Source organism: Aquila chrysaetos, chromosome 10 (assembly GCF_900496995.4).
Source record: "Aquila chrysaetos chrysaetos chromosome 10, bAquChr1.4, whole genome shotgun sequence".
Classification (NCBI taxonomy): Eukaryota; Metazoa; Chordata; class Aves; order Accipitriformes; family Accipitridae; genus Aquila; species Aquila chrysaetos.
The window spans coordinates 19,534,329-19,552,111 of record NC_044013.1 but is presented as its reverse complement, the minus strand read 5'-3'; the positions used below and the strand labels follow the sequence as shown (position 1 = coordinate 19,552,111).

Sequence of the window (17,783 nt, the reverse complement as noted above, 5' to 3'; positions counted from 1 at the left end):
TGTAATATCCATTTTCAGAAGAATAACCAACTTGGCTAAAATACCCTAAACTTCCTTATAGGGCACAACATAATGGTTATTTTAAAGCTAGCTCATCTTAGACAATCAGATTTTTGCTAGCACAATCATTGCATAACTGTAAACACAGCTTTTTATTAAAAAAACCCACAAAACTGCCTCTTTTGCTACTATTTTTACTTGTCAAGTGTCTTCCATATGGGCTTAAGAATACATCCACACATGCTTCCAAACTCTTACTTCCTTTTCTGTGCTCAGATGCCTCCTTGCTGCTGCTATATTATTTCTCAGCTTAAACATTCAAGAGAGGAGTAAACAACCAATTTTTTCTGCACTGTTGTTTCAGTCAGAGCAATCTTATGACAACAAAAAGTAATAATATATTTAGACATGTGTAAGATTTCAAAGCTGTATATTTTAAATGTTGAACTGGCCACTTCAGTAATACAATGTATATGAAACACAGAAAATATTAAGCCACTTCACTAACAAAGCCATGCTTCACTGAAAGTGAGATCACAAAATTAACGGAAGTATAAGAAAGGAGAACAGGGTTTTGGAAACATCCCACAGTTGCAATTTAGATGCAGTCATTAAACCAGGGAACAACATAGATATCTACTGACATTTTGCTTTAAAAGGTTTAAAGAACACCCTTTACTTAAGGGTTTACAAATCAGATTCAATTACAGGAAAACAATGCTGCAATCTTCATTTACAACAAACCCTAAATTTAGTAAGCAAAAGCCATTAGTAGTAACAAATTTGAGCATAGACACAGTACGTGAGCTATGGGAAGGGCAGTCCATAAATCACAGACTCCTCCCGCTCTCATCTTTGTACACCACCTGCTTCTTTTGATTTCAATGACTGTCTTAGTGCAAGTATTTCTATAAGCCAATATTGCTTTTCTTTCTTTTATTTAGGAAACTAATATGCAACTACAAACAATGTTTATAAAATTATTATACATAATCTGTAATATGTAAACAAGTACCTGTTACTTAGAGGCCACAGATGAGCATAATATTAAGTAGTAATAGAAAACAGCTACATTTTACTTTTCCAATTGTTTATATTTCTAAAGCATCCACTCTTTAAAATATTCTCCATACAAATAAAACACGTTGTGCCTGAATAAAAGACAAAACAACCACAGTAGTTTTAAAACATTGCATTTCCTGCAATATTATGCAAATTAAACTTCAGTCTGCAGTCTGGGTAGATAGGGTACTTTTCAAAGGGTATAGCAACTGGAAAGGTTAGTGCTGTCAGGTGACAGGCAGAAAAAGGCATGCTTCACTCTACGGCACAGACTACCCATACCACCACCCAAGCAACCTTGATATTGCAATCATTTATACATGTGTGGTTTTACTTGAGCTAGCCCACTTTTTGCCTTCATTTGCCACAGAACAGTTTTTATCTCTCTTCCCCTCTTTCTGTACACACACAGGCTGATACATGTAAGTATATACATATACACACACAACATATCCAAGCACTCTTTCTTCGTTCATATAGGTTAGCATAAAGCATGATTTATTTCAGCATTTCCTTCAAATGTCTACAGTACATGTCATCTTCCATGTCAGTACCAACTACAGGGTAAAGATTATGTGCACAGATTTATCAATCATTAGAAAATAATGCACCCGAAACAGATGATCCGGAAGCTTTCAAAGCTCTCATGACTCTTGTCCTGAAGCAGCTTACAGTCTAACCTTTTGAGAGATAAAACAAATACTAAAGTCACTTAACAGTTGAGGGACAGTCTTTGTGTGATCAACAGCGCTTCCAAATATATTAAATACTTTGGGCCAGCCTACCTTTTGCCTTCATCTGTCACAAATACAATTCTGTAACCTGCACTACACCAGTATCCAAAACAAGGTAGGTTAGGCAAGAAGCTAGGTTTCCCCAAAAGGGGAAAACAGATGTGGTTACAAACCCACTGATAAAATCTTCTGTACATCTGCAGACTCTCGTAAGTAAATCCACACAGAACTTGCAGCTGGGATTTCAGACATTTCATAAATAATACCAATTCGCTGTTTGCAAACCTACCTGAAGTCAACAAGAATTGATGATTTTCTTTCCCATGTATTCCAAAACTACCTGTAGTTGCAAAATGGTATCTCGGCTACCACCCTACAAAACAAGCTGCTGCTAGCAACTAACTGAGTTACTCTCTATAGTTTTTACTTTAACTTAATAAAAAGATAGCTTCTAAAGAGGCTCAGGTCTCTTGTGAGAAAATAACTTGACTTTCACTTTCCGTGATTTTAACTTTTATCAGAAAAAGCTTAAAAGAGGCTCTGGCATACACAATACTAAAATCAAACTATGTTAACAAGCAGTATTTGACCTTCCTATAGTTTTAAACCATTCTCTGCAGTTGGTGGTGATTGTTTCTGTGAAGATGAAATAAAGTGTTAGTACTCATATATGCCAACATAAAATAAAATAGAAAAAGTTAATCTAGTGATGACACACATTAAAAAAAAATTCAAGCCCCTCCATCTTACAGGCTGTAAAGACGACATGAAAACAGCAGCCATTTTTAAATTGGTATAACACTGGTATACCAGGAGAGAACTCATTACTTGCTTTGACTTTGAAAAGAATTTATCTGTTCTTCGGATTAAGTTACAGCAGAGAGGCCCCACCAGCCTCTCTTCACCTTCTGTGGATTTGGCCCCTTTCCAGCTTGGGAAACTAACTGTACTCCATGCTCCACAACGTGCAGCTCCTTGTGCAGCAGCTACTTTATTTTTAAACTTCTCAGTTGGGTGGTGGGAAGTCAAAAATACTGGAATGGATTACTTAGTTTTTAATTATATTATCATTTGTGAAAAATACTGATTATAATTCTGAAAGGCCATTACTAAACACGTTCTATTCACAGTGCAGAACAACAACTGTAACGAGTCCTCTGCTTCACATTTTTCTTCCATCATTTCATGTATACCTTTCTTTTGGAAAAAGCAGATCCTCGAGTTCAAACCACAAGACAGGCACTAAGCACTAGGCTACAATACCAAGTTAAACTGGGGTGCGTATGCGCATGTCCCTATGCGCACACTTCGGCAGCTGGTAAACATCCGGACATATTAACCACTGCACAGCAGCTGTAGCAAATCAAATTCAGAAACCTTGCTGCACCTCCTATATGTTTTGGTATGCACTAACAATTATTTCTATGCTACAGCTGAACAAAGATCATGTGAACAGAGTGTAACTAAGCCAGATCGCTCTTCCAAAGGAAGAATTACATTAATATTAAAAACTCATAGCATCATGTTTTCTAATACAGTGCATAATCATCAAATGAGGGAGATTTAACTTTTTTTTAAAAAAAAGATGGTGTTAGTTCTGTTTCATGTACAGCAAGATATTTGTAGTAACCACCATAATAAAGAACAAGCAAGAATATCATACATGTCACTAATATGATCGCTATGCTGCAACTTTTCTAGTTACCACAAACATGCAAACATTTGCATGGAGATAAGAGCTCAAAGTTATACTAAGAGGAAATAACATGAGTTCGTGTCACTACGAAACAAAGCATCAAATAAGATTCATACCAGATAAGTACCTGACACATGTATCTTAACTCTCCTGAGCAGTGCTTCTTCCCAGCATTCTCCTCCATCCATTAACTGTTCCATGATACACCTACACGCATTTGCCAATATACTTCCATGAGTGTGCTTATAAACTGAATGCAACACTTCAGAGAGACAGCTATAATTACTTCATATTTCAAAGCGTATCTAACAGCCTGCTGGCTCTTCTGCATGTCCCTGCACATCAGCTGGGAGCCATCATTCTAGATGTATCTATTTTTGTAATTTTGGAAAGACTACAACTAACCTTGAGATAGTGCAACTGTACTGCAAGGTAATAAAAAACATTTGGGGGGGGGAAGACATAAACTTCTGACTTTCACTGTATTTTGTTTTCACACCATTCACAGAGTATTTTGAAGCAATTCAACTTAATTTTTCTTTCCATACCACCCAAAGGCCCTAATAAAGCATCGAGAACAACTACCAATATAAAATATCACGACCATACAGATATTTTCATTTTTCTTAAAAAGTCAAAGTCAAGCAACTATGTAATTACATTGCTTTCTTCTATAATTAGAAAATACGGTATTTTGGGGAAAAGACTACATCAAGTCAACATGCCACCACAGCACAGCGTAAGGGTGTACTCTGCAGCACAGCTGTGTGTGTCTCTTGCAGCAGAGCTTCAATGAAAACCAATACCTACAGGTTTCACTGCTGGCTGTTTATGTGAAACTAAAGTTAGAAGCCAAGCTGAGCACCATCGGTGGGGTGTGGTGTGGGGGGGTGTGTGTCAAGACAAGCGTGTAGCCAAGTAAGAAGATGCAGGGAGAGCCTGATCTCATTTTTACTCAAGTAAGGAAATAAAGGAAGTAAACTGAAGAGTTATGCCAATAAATCTTACCCTGCAAAGCAGATTTTGAGATGACAAGAAGACAGAGGCATGTTTTTAAGTTACATGAAATACAAGCGCATTTCATGGGGAGACAGCTATCCTTCTATAACTAGTCTAAATGCCAATTATAGCAGGCAATTTGAGCTAAATATAAAAAGTCACAAATCTCACAGTTTGAGATAACTTCCAAGGAGGTGTTAAAGTTAACTTTGAACTATACAAGATGACTTCAGCCTTCTCATAATGAATATGTTATTGCAGAATACCCAGGAAAGGACAACCATGCCTGTCAAAGCACCCCGTGACTTGTGGGAACAGAGAGGCTGAGGAGATTACGTGGATACGTCACATATTTCTCCAAGAGTAACAGAAGGAATTTTCTGCTCACAGAACTTCAGGGATGAGAACCTGACTGTGCAAATTATCAATGGCAAGACTTTAGCTAGTAACTTCAGTAATCCCTGCATGTGACCGAGCTACAGTCTCTCTTAACTGCGGCAGCTGGATTAGTGAGGCTTCCATGGGAATACCATGATGTTTGACATTCTGCAGCACCAGTAACCTGCAACAGGGAGAGGACAGGTATCCAGCCTACAGACAGAGGCTTGTAGCCTTCAACACTTCATCTTTTTATTAAAAGAATTCCTCTATTCTAACCTCAAATGTAACTGCCATCGCTGCACTAGCCAGAACTCAGAATACAGCTTATCAAATGGTTTTCTCCCTTTTTGACAGGCTCATTTGGCATTCAATACAATCAAGCTGCATCTTTTCTGTTCATGGTAATGTACTGCAGCCTGCAGCAGCAGCTGGGGATGGTAGATCCGTCTGTCCCCTCTTTCTGGCTGGCTTGGAGCTGCATGTTTTCCACTGCCTCTCCTATGCCTCTAGCTGCTTGTAGGATGCAGCTGCCCAAGAAGCCTTCCTGACATGCTACGTTACGGTCAGTTACCTCATTATTATAGAAGAGTATTTCGGACAGCTTTTGCCAGCCTCTCAAAGCTAAATAACCAAGCAAAGCTTCAAATCCAGCTGCCAATAGGAATACATATATATTAGAAAGCTGGATTGGATTTCAGTTCCTGCTCTACAAATATAGTTGGAAATAAAACCCAACTTCCACAGAAACAGAGAAACTGAATAAAGTTGCTACTGTTTCCTAGGCTGTGAGCTCTAGCTCTCTTCCTTAGTAGTGATCAGGCTGTAATATTATATGTAAGCATCCATCCGCAGAAGAGTAATACCCATGCTTTAAGTAGCAAGGCTACTTCAATGGATATTGAGAGCACTGAATTCACCACTGCTGGCATGCAGTTTACAGCTTTACTTAGCCACAGAGACAAACTCAGCATCCTGCACCTCCTCTTATGCTGCATTTGTTAAATGCTCTCTCACCATACTCAGACATGTACTTTCAGCTCCCCTTGATCAAAAGATGTTGACACTTATCCCCGAGTACTTGTATGCAATATACAGGATCAGGTGGGCCTCCGCACACTTCCCTGTGCTACAGAGGTGGGCTCCACATTACCCTCAGAGGTTGGCTGGCCACCACCAGGACCCTGTCCCTGCGTGGACCAAACTGTAGCAATATAATATTTCAAGGAGTGGTAGGGCTCCTAATGGACCAGCAAAGCAATCTAATAAGGAGCCTTATGCTGTGGCCTTCCATAAAAAAGAGGTTTGAGGAAGACTTCATTCCCCCCACCTCCTTCACTCTTTACAGCTGACAATTACTAGGGACCAAAAAGAAGTCACATTTGTTTTTCCCTGTTGCATGCTGCGACTGGAACCAAACCAGCCAAAACCCTAGTAATTCTAAGCTCAAGTTTCCAGTGTCAGTGCTCATCATGTTACCAACCACTCTGTTTGTATTCTTCTAGTGCCTTTTTTCCACCCACCAAGAATGGCCTTTACATCACCTCAACAAACTTGTTTAATGCAAATTAAAAGATTATTTTGATCACTAAATACATTATCAACATTTAAGAGTATTTTCATTGCATTGGGTGAAAACACTAGACATTCTCAAAAATGAACGAAAAAAAGTACAGAGCTGGCTCAAACAGTAAATATTAAAGATTGTTCACAGAATAGTAAATATTGACATTTTTTATATAAGTATTTCATTATTTAATAAGAAAGTATTCTCTTGGTCAAAGAAGAAAAGCTGGGGCTTTTTACTGTTTGGTTGGTTCTAAAGTTATTGAGCAAACTTTACTTTATACACTTCTATTCAGTACTAAAAAAAAAAAAAAAAAAAAAAAAAAATCAACTCCCCCACCCCAAAAACAGAGGCTCTTTTTCTGTATTCTAAGAAGTAGAAGTGTATTGCTAAGATTTATGGTCTCTTTCAAGGAAAGACTATCATATAATTTAGGATTAATTTACACTTTGAGCTATCAAATTTCACTGCAGTGTTACAGAAAGAGGGGACAGGGAAGGCAGGAAGAAAGCAGGACAAACTCTTACAGGGCACATACTCAGTGTTATTCCAAGACAACTGTGCCCCAGCAAGAAAAATTCAGATGGATATATCCACATGAACAATGACTATTGCTAGCATAGCCTTCTTAGTGACAGATTCTAGAGCAGCTTGACACTAAACTAAGATGAAGCTCCACTGTGTCCAGATTTAGATACAACCTAGCTCTTTTCATTAATGAAGTTTTCCTGTAGGATAAAATATATTGCAGAATGTTACATTAAAAATGGGACATTTATTTATCTGTTGTAAGAAACTGAAGTTAAAAATAAAACAAAAACCCACCACTTTTGAAAGGAATGCCCTCACCATTTTTTCTATTTTTCTTGTTATGCCATTTTTAGCATTTGTTCAAATTGCTATTTTTCAGCCTCGCAGCCTCTCCAGTCTTAAAATTATGCAAAAACCTCCAAGTTCTTTTTATTAATCTGTCTTTTAGATGATTTCCACCCAAATTAATTCTAAAAATACAACAAAGAAAACCACTAACAGCACTAGGTTCACTGTCTTCCAGTTACCAGTGGTTACCACCCTACAAGCCACTGCTATACTGAAGTTAACTTTGTGAGGATTTAAAAAAAAAAACAAACCACATTTACTTGAAAATTGTGTAATATACTACCCTAGACTCTAACAAAAGAACTGCTCACATTTTCAGATTGTAATTCAATGCCTTCTAGCTGTGGGTTTTACTCTTGCTCATGAGCAAGGTCCACCCACTTATTTGCATCAATATGCATCATTTGTAACTTTGAGATGAGGCAGGGGATGAAGAACTTTCATTTCTCAAAGCACACTGGGACATACCAAATACTACGGAATATGTCACACTGATGAATTGATAAAAAGTGTTTGGAGTCTTGTTGCATAAACAGAAGTGTACCTGCTTACCACCACAAACTGAAGGCAGCTAAGTCTGAATAAAATCTTATCACTAGTAGCTGAGCACTATCCCAAACCTCTCCTTGTAATCTGAAAGGAAAATTATGAGTGTGACCCAGATGAATCACATTCCCAGATGGACTTCCCAGTATTTTTTTCCTGGCTAGAAAGAAGGAAATTTTTTCCAGCTTACCATGAAGCAATAGCCATCTCAGCTTGCAGTACCGATGAATTTAAGCAAGTAGATCAAGGGTGTCCCTTGGAGATGCAGCTCACTGAACATGAAAAAAAGAGAGAAGCTTCATGCCTCCCATCTAACCCTGCCATGAATGAGAACATAATTTTTAGTGAATGACAAAAAGATCCCACTAAGCTTGAGACCTCAGGAATATAAGAAATGCCCGGGTAGGTCAGACCGATGGTTCATCTAGTCCAGAATGTGTCTCCAACAGGGCAGAAAAGGTACTATTTAGAGTGAACCCATAAACCATGTTCTGTGGTCCACTCCCCTCACACTCTACCTGCTGACCATGAACTCTCCTAACCCTGTTTTGAACCTGCCTACACAGCCTGTTTTCAAAACATCCTCTGGCTGCAAGTTGCATAAATTCACTACCTGCTATGTAAACAAATACTTTCTTTAATCTGTCTTAAACCAATTCCCAACCAGTTTCATCAAGTGGCCTGTAGTTCTGGTACTGCAGGGTTTCTGTCAACACGAGTTCGGCATTCACCTTACGCACCAACTTCATGATTTTGTAAACATTGATCATGTTGCCCCTCTCAGCCTCTCATCTTCTAAATCAAGCCTTTTAAATGACAAAACTCCACACAAGGCAGTGATACCATCCCCTTGGACTGAGGGTTGCCCTTCTCTGTACCTTCCCCAAACTAAGGGTACTAACTATACTTTCTTAAGATGTGGACATAAAAACTGCACCCAGTGCTCAAAATGTGGTGGGCACACCAGTGTTTTAAATATCGACAAAATGACACCTTTTTCTTGTCCTCAGTACCTTTTTCTGATGATGCAAAAAGGCACTGCCCGTGGTTTTCTGGCTTTTTTTTGGCTGCTGCTGCTCCACATTGCAGACAATGATTCTGGAGAACTGTCAATGACAACCACAAGACCTCTCTTCCAAGTTGCAACCCTCAGTTCCGAGTTCAGCATCACACAAGCATGGTTTAGTATAATTTTTTCCTTACTGGAAAAAACTTATGTTTAAAAACTTATGTTTACCTATGCTGACATTCGCCTACCGCACTTTTGCCCACTTAGTTACGTGATGGCCTTCTGGAATTCCTCAGCACTGACACAGCATATAAATACCCAAAAGTAACAGTAATACCGTTTTTCATCTGAACTGGAATTATTTTGAGGCTGGTGCAAGTTAACAAATCGAGTTGTTGGTTTGAGTGATGTCTAGAAGCCACAGGGAAGGCAACTGAGATCAATCAAGATTGCTAGAGCTGGTTTTATCATTGTGGGAAAATTACCAGAGACAGAAGATTTATTAAGCAGGACAGAAATCGGGTGCAAAATTTAACCAGAACATAACCCCCCCACCCCCCATCACACCTCCACGACTGATGATAGAGAACAGTACAAAACCTGCAATGGATTGTTCATAGAATTGTAGGCTGTTCATGGATGTAGCTACTTGACCACTATTATGCAAGAAATTAGATCTCTTGTAACACCAACTCTGGTGATACTCTAGCACGTCAGCCAGACAGCAGGGCTCCTAATGTCATTTTGTGTATGTCAGCTATCAGTCCTCACTTTTACCTTACAATGAAAAATGACTGTCAAGGAGATCTTCAAAACTATCTTTTAAAAGGTTAATGTAAAAATTCAAGTAACACTGGAGAAAAAAAAAAATTCTAATTAGAAATCATACTGAAGATTGAAGCAGGATTCTTCTAAAGAATTCTGTATTTGGGCAAAGCTGAATCACCACAATACCAACAGAAATTAAATAAAACCTTACTCAAATTAGAGGGCTACAACAGCTTATCACACAATAAAATTAACCACCAACTGTAAACAAAAGCCTTAAGAACTTCTGTGATTAATGTAAGATCTTAAAAAAATAATTATTTTGGCTCAACTGCATTCTGAGCACTGTTATAGCACCATAGGAATCATCATCTATCATGTGCAGCATTGCCAAGGGCTGTCCCCTAAAATGTATCACAGAAACTTCATGTGGTAAAAGTAGCAGATCTAAAGTTAAAAACAATACTGGTAATTTCTACTTCTGGATACGACTACAGTTTACTCTGTGAAAGAAAACAAAAAAAACAACCCCAAATGCACACCACCACCTTTATTCAGACTCAAAAGTTAATTTCAATTAACTATCAAAACTGCATTCCCTCTTTTCTCAGTCAAAGGAATCAAAGACAATTTTATGGCTGTTCTCTCGAGCATCAAATAATTTCAGACAAAAAAAATCCCCAATTTTAAAAATTAGCTTCATCAGATTCTGTTGACTAGACAGTGATTTTAGAAGAGAAGGCTATTTTTTTAGCCATACCTGGTAGAGCCGGGAGTCTCTTTCAGGTGTGTTGGCACAGACTGCTTCCTGATAAATATAAATACCACATTCATTTTGTATTTTTCATCTTCAAAGATGCTTATACATTGCACATAACAATTAGCATATACCGTACTTACTGAAAAAATGCCCTAACCCTCTCTCCAAAATAAAAGAACCCCACAAACTTCCAGATTCCAGAATGCAAATGAATTTCTGGTTCCAACAGATTTACGTTTGAAATCTACTTTCTCCATCTTCCCTCTAATGTGTGTGTTGGGATTTTCTGAATGTTTTGCTCAGCAGACATGTTTTCAGAAATCCCTGTTCTCTAAGAATCTTCCATTTGGGATCAGGTGATTGACAGGTACTGACTTTCTTTTCTTGAAATTTTGAATGCTGAAGAACCTTGTAGCAGCCCAGAACAAGAGCTTCTGGAGTACCTGGTACCAATGGGGTGTTATCTTCTGCAACTAAAAGCACTGCACTTTCGTTGAAGGTGCTGAAGTCTCATCTGCCATTTGCCCTCTAGAGTAGTCTCCATCACCTTAACTCTGTTTTCCCAGAACAAATGTAAAGTAGAGCATAATGAATAATAAAAGGAGAAAACCTATAAAAGAAGAAAACCTACTTTTGATTCTCAAATGAAAAACCTTGTAAACTTTTGTGCACTGTCTCTTAACTAGAAGTTTTTTGTTTTGTTTTCCTGCAAGTCAGCCACTCAGAAGTAACAAAACGTGCCCAGTAATGGGCATGAAGATCTTCAGTTCTTCAAGTTTTATTTTCCTTACAACTGTTGTATGGAGAATGTATTTTCAAAACATTTTGAAAACTGTATATGCAACAATAACTTGTTAGCGAGTAAGCTGCCACTATATAGACATTTGCAATACTAGCACATGCTAAGTCAGGTTTTTGGTTCTTTACCCTGCACATCCTGAGTTTGTTTAACTTAGTGAAGCAGAAAGAGACTACTATTATCACATTTACCTTGGCACGTATATCTAGTCCTCCCCTAAAAAGCAATCTGTCCCACATAAGTCAGAGGCAATAAATAACATAATTTATAATCTGTTTAAGACAGGCAAAGGGTATGTGTCAAACATTACAAGTCCTCTCTTTCCTCTTTCCAATTCTCTGCTCTATTCATTAGATCAAATCTTTTGGTTCCTCTAATCTGCATTTGCCGTTAAAAAACGCTAGTTTTAAACTCCCTTTAAAACATACACTACTTAATAAGAGAAAACTGAGGACCTGACAGATGAAATTAATATAGTGCCTTAAAGCTGCAATTATAACTTTGATACTTCTTGGTTTATACCTCCATCCACAGTGGCAGAGAAACATTGACAGTAATTGTAAAGGCCCTGAAAGGCTGCCCCAGGAATGTTTTAGCTGAACACAGTCTATCCTGCCCATCTTCAGAGGTCACTTTTCAGTGGTCAGTCTAGTCTCAAATCACAGACTGAACATCAGAATAGAAGACGTATTTACCCTCAGTTGACTAGTAGTGTTTACGTGCTTTCACTTTTATCTTTTCTATTCGATTTGAGCCAATTATTAATTTGAGGTTCCCTGGACTGGGACTTTCATCTGTTAAGGCATTAAGTTATTAAGGGAGATGAGACTCACGATGATGACAGGTTAGCGCATCTAAGATGATTATCTGTTATCCTACATCTTTTATGAATTGGTCATGCTTGACTACAACGTAATGGACACAGTACAGAGGAGTAAATTGAAAACAGTTTCATCCAAGAATTGTCAGCAAGATCAAACTACACCATTCTGTCAATCCTCTAAGAGTATCTCTAAGGTAAATAATAATGGGTTTTGCTGGTAGATCAGTAGATCCTAGTTACCAAGCCTCGGGAAACCTATAAACCATTTAGGGAGACTTCGTAATAAGAGATGTTCCAATACGTGTTGCTGAAAAGATGCTTCTGCAACTGAAACAATAAAAACCCTTAGCATTACAGGCCTAGCTTGGACTACACACGCAAGTGGCACAGATCCTGTCATGAATTATGCTCACAGAGGTGGAGCACTTAAGTTGCCTACTCCAGATAACCCTGTCATTTGCTCTAGTGAAATATAAGCCATGTAATTCGCAGAAAACAAATAAAAGATCTGATGGTCTAAGGAAGTGGCATTTTGTAGCATGGGATAGGAATTCTAGTACCAATTAAAAAGTCTGAAGAAAAAAAGAATTAAAATGTAAAACAAATTGCCAAGTTGCAAAAGAAACAGTATATATATTGCCAGTGATAATTAAAAAAAATATTGCACATGCACTTTTAAAAAGAAAAGTTAATTTAGTGCTTATGAACACTGCTCACTCAAGTCCGTGCTGACTCAGGAGAATGCAATCCCTCGTTTATCCATGGAACAGGTTTTCCTCCAACAGCTGATTCCTCCTACTTGCTCGAAACTCTTTCTGGCCTCTCCAGCAGCAGCAAAAACAAAGCTGTCAGTTGTCCTGGCAGCCAGCTTTAGCATATAATAATGTTTCTAAAATAATAACAACTTAGAATATTAACAGCATACACCTTAATAAACAGGCTCAGGAGGAGAACTGGTGATCCAGCTCTGCCGAGGCGGCAGCTGGATCGCATTTGGCGGGAGGGAGCAGGCGCAGCGAGCGCCAGCGAGCTCGGGGCGAGGGACTGAACTTTGCCCCATTTGCTGCGCTCACGTACCGCAGCTTCGGGTGAGGGACTGGAACAAATCGGCCGCAGCACTCACAGGCAACAAGGTATTTTCTTCACTTTTAACGCTTGTAAGTGACACGTCTCCAGCTTCGGCTCCAAACCAGCGGAGTAGGTAGCACCAAAAAGAGGATTTTTGTTCTGCCTCTCAGCAAGGCACCTTAGCCCTTTCATTAAACACATCCGTGAAGGAGAAGCAAAGCTGGGCTGCAAATAAACCTCATTTAACAGCTTTCCTGTGCTTCCTACGGTGTCTGCGACCCTACAGCTCTTGACTTGAGGCATTTAAAAATCTCTAACACCACCACAACAAAATATACCTAAAAGTAAATATTTGATTATTTCTAAACCACAAACAAAAAGTTAAAACGTTGACCTAGAAATATTTTTAAATTAACTTAGAATGGCAAGAAATGGGACCACAGCTGAAGTGAAAGAAAAAGGAAAGCTGCATAGAAAACTGAGTCTCCATTAATTCCCAGCCTTAAATTGCCCCACACAAGTGCAACACTTAAGATTGCCTGGTAGTTCCTCTGAAATGGTTTATCAGACTGGTATAGACAAGGAAAGTTGGCGTGTACCCTCCAGCCGCTCAGGTCACCTATTCACAAGACATGAAATAGCCTTCTACTGCTTCTCAGAACACTCTGAAATATTTTTCCATCATTTACGTGACCTCATCCTTAAGGACACTTTTGAAAACAACGTTCGATGCCTTCTGACTCACAGCCAGTGGTTTCACTGGCAGCCAAACACGTGCACTCCAGAACACTCTCTACGATCTAAATTGCAAATACAGTACAAGTATAGCAAGTTCCCTTTACGGTTTATGGCTTCATATGTGAGGGGAAAAACCACTTGAAAATAAACAGAATCAAAGCTATACCCTACCTTATGGAAAAGGCTTCAGTTATAAAGGGACTGTGAAAGTTTTGTCCAAAAAGATAGCCCAACTGTCTATTTGTGCTTCAACAAAGCTAAGCAAACAGCTTTCAGCAGGAAACAGAGAGGATCTTTTACTGGCAGTGTGTAAAAAAAGCTAGTAAAAATTCAAATTAAAAGGAAACACAAAGGGGAGGAAAAAACCCCAAAACCTTTTTATCCCCTGAAGTACAAGATGGAATAAAAAAATCTTCTGTTTCAGAATGACGGGTTTGGCATCAAAATTCATAATTACCCTCATATCTTCTCTCTCCCTTTTGCCTTTCTGAAATTCTAAGCTAATTTCAGAGCTCTCTGAACTTCTTCCCCAAGGCAAACACATGAAGCAAACTTCCATTGGAAAACTACCCTGTCTCTTCTGCGTGGCAAAGCACAGCTGTGGAAGAAAAGGGTGTGCTCTCTTTGAAGTCTCATTATTAGCACTTGTATCTGTTAAATATAGCTCTCCCTCCTGCACAGCTTGAGTGATCGCACTGTGCGTTTCGATACCTCTTGCTTGTCTATACCAGTTGTCTGGCTGGTGCTCTCTCTTGGGTGCCTCCAAAAGAGGAACCTCCCAAGCTATCTGGTTTCATCATCCCTGAAATGACTGAAGATTTAAATTTAGATGACAGCGGTCATAAAATTGAAGAGTTAGAAGCTCTTTCCCCCTCTCCAAAATGCTACAGTTCCAGGTGGTTTTACAGAGAGTGACCACGTCTGTCTCAGCTCTGCTGCACTGAGAAGCAGCCGCATGTGTAGTTCAGAAAAGGTATACAGAGCACACTACACAAGCTGTGTAACGATTGTGGGGAGAGAAAAAGACAGATCATCTGTCGTTTGCTTTGTAACAAAATATCACTTGACGTTAAAAAGGATCCAATTCTTATTAAATAATGAAAGATGTGCCTTTTAAGAAGATTGCTGTTATTCTTAAATACCAACCAGCAAGCAGAGACAGCAAAACAGATTACAGGGCAATGAAAGCAATCACACATGTGATTCAAAGTTAAACACAGAGGAAAGGAAGCTGGTATACACATCATATTCCTGGTTACAAACTTTATGATGCAGGCTTGAAAAAAAAACCCATTGCCAGAACTTCTGGACAAGTTTTGGCAGAAACAGTTACAAGGATGGAAGAGGGGGAGAAAGCTTGAAAACAAGTTGTTTTGTGAACAAGGTGAGGCTTATCGATTTAGGGTTTATGAAGACTTTGAATCTCAGCAGCGGCAGAACGTTACGTATTTGGACAACACCAGCCAGCGCTGTACAAGAACTGAAGTGATAACCAGTGATAATGATTACTCATATCGTTTGCACTGCAACAGCACACAGGAGCCTCAGTCACAGTTGAAGGCCTCACTTTACTGGCTGCTGAGCCAAGAAAGTAAAATGACAGTCCCTGCCCCAGCAGACCTATGGGGAAGAAAAAGGAGACAAGTTGATACATCAGAGCACAGGGAAATAACAGCATGGTATTTCTCAACATGTCATGAGCCACATGTACAACTTACTAAAGGCCACAGCTGGCCTATTTCTCATTAATTAATGAACACACAGCTGCAATTGCGTAACTGTTCAACATCCTTCCTACATGCACATCAGAGAACTTCCATCTGAACAGCGAGACTTCTTACCTTTAACTATGCTTCACAGACTAGCGCAGGACACACAACATTAAAAGAGAGTGCTTGGAGTTGGGCTTGGGTGTTCTTATTCCCCCTCCTCTCTTTAAAGTGACCATCATCTAAAGCTTTAGAAATACATCCTCACTATGATGATGCATCAGATTAGCATTTGGATGGTCAGAAGATGAGCAATGGGTTACAGTGGCATGGCTTCTATTAAGTACTTCATGGCCAGAGGGCTTAGATGATGTGGTTATTGCTTCCAAACTCAGCCCACTGAGTGCACTGCAGAGGTCACCCATCAGGTACCCCTTACATGAATTTCTAGGTTTCTCCTTTTTAAGTAAAAATTTCATTAACTAATTTTGGTCTTTGGGACCTGCTCTTTATTTGGCATTTCCTGAAACGATCCAGAAGGTTTTTCTTTGAAGTTCATTATTTCTCCCCTCCTCTATCTTTCTAGCCCTGAAACATGAGGAAAAATCTTTATCTCTCCTTCTTTGAAAGAATGCCTTGAGTTTTAGTCATTTAATCTTTGTCGCAAAAACAATTAAGCACACATCTGTTCCTAACTCTCAAATGAGTAGTAAGATGGTAAAAAGTCCAGTCAAAATACTTGCTTGTAGAGCTGAGAAACAAAACCTAGCATCTGCCTTGTGGCACAAAAGAGTGCATCCCCTTCTACTGCTCAACAGCAAAGTAAATTACTGATCTATTCCCTGCATGTTAAAGTCATATGTTGGGCAAGGTAAAGTACCAGTTCATCTGTTGTTGATAATGATAGGCTTACAGAGTAAGCCTCAAACATTGTATTTGTTCTACCAGCTAACTGTTACATAGAGTTTAGTGTAACACATTTCCCAAGGAGCAAGAGGTTGTATGCTTCTGCAAGCACAGAGAGAGAAGACAGATATCCTTTCAGGAAACAAACCAAAACAACAACAACAACAACAACCCCCTCATCTCACTACATAATTCAGCACAATCACTCCCATTTCTATTAATAACTTGAATTCTTCTTAAAAAAAAAAAAAAAAAAAAAAGCCACAAAACTCTCCATAACTGAAAGACAGAAAAATCACTAGAGTAAATAACACTCCTAAGCAGAAATTCAGAGGTGCCCAGTGCCATTTTGGTATCCCTGACCTGGCAGGTATGAGACAGGACCATGTAAGGAAATAGATACCCTTCTGGAGTAGGGGCTGAAAGCTAAACAGGAAGGCCAGGAGCGTCTAAAAAATGCACTAGGTTAACCATAAAGGATGAGATTTGGCTGCTTAACATCAAATGGGTTTACACAAAAATAAAACAAAAGAACCTTTGTGCATAAGGCTCACTTCCAGCCATTTGACTTAGAAAGTTTCTACGATCCTAACACCGGAAAACACAGGAAAAGACCAAGCCCCTTCTGCTTCACACCGTCAGTGTAACGCCTCAAGGCACAGTTATCATCCTGCTCCAATGAAATAAGCGCTCTGGAAAATGAATGAAAATGTTGCAAGGAGATGATGATCACAGTTTCACGTCTACTTAAAGCCAGTACAAGCCTGTCCTGCTGTTGCCTTAAGTGTTCCCACTTACTTTACACAGCCCCATCACACACAGCAACCTCCTTTGCCCAGGCACAAGGGATGGTGTAGCAGCATGATGAATTGGATTCGAATTAAAAATTTATTTCTCCCCTCCCCAAACCAGGTTACTTTTAGCCTGGATTAGGTCCCTGACGTAGCTCCCTGCTCAGCTACAGGAATGCTTGTACTTGGACAAAGGAGGCAGCAGCATGGGAGCAAGAATAAGAATACTTCTTCAAAATTACAGTCTAAAAAGTAGCAGTGAAAGGATGGTGTACAAGCATGCCCAAAGCCTTGTGCAGGTACTCATGTACAAGTGCCATCCATGCTCTGAACTGACAGGGCACCAACTTTCCCCTGTCCAGAGACTGTTCAGAGACACAGCTGTAATCACACCAGCTCCAGTAACCCTTTCGTCTTCCTGGGAAAGGGGAGGTCCAAATCAGACAGCATGTTCAGCTCAGCAACCTGATTCAACACAGGAATACAGTGTCATACACTGTGATCAAAACCGTAAAGGGCTTACCAGGAGGGGGGGAAATCTGGTTTAGTCA

General features: G+C 39.3%; 1 protein-coding gene across 2 annotated transcripts in view; it reads right to left on the bottom strand.

The window, feature by feature from the left end:
- IRS1 (insulin receptor substrate 1) overlaps window positions 1–17,783 on the bottom strand; it is a 57,746-nt gene that overhangs the window by 17,059 nt on the left and 22,904 nt on the right. The window lies entirely within an intron of this gene.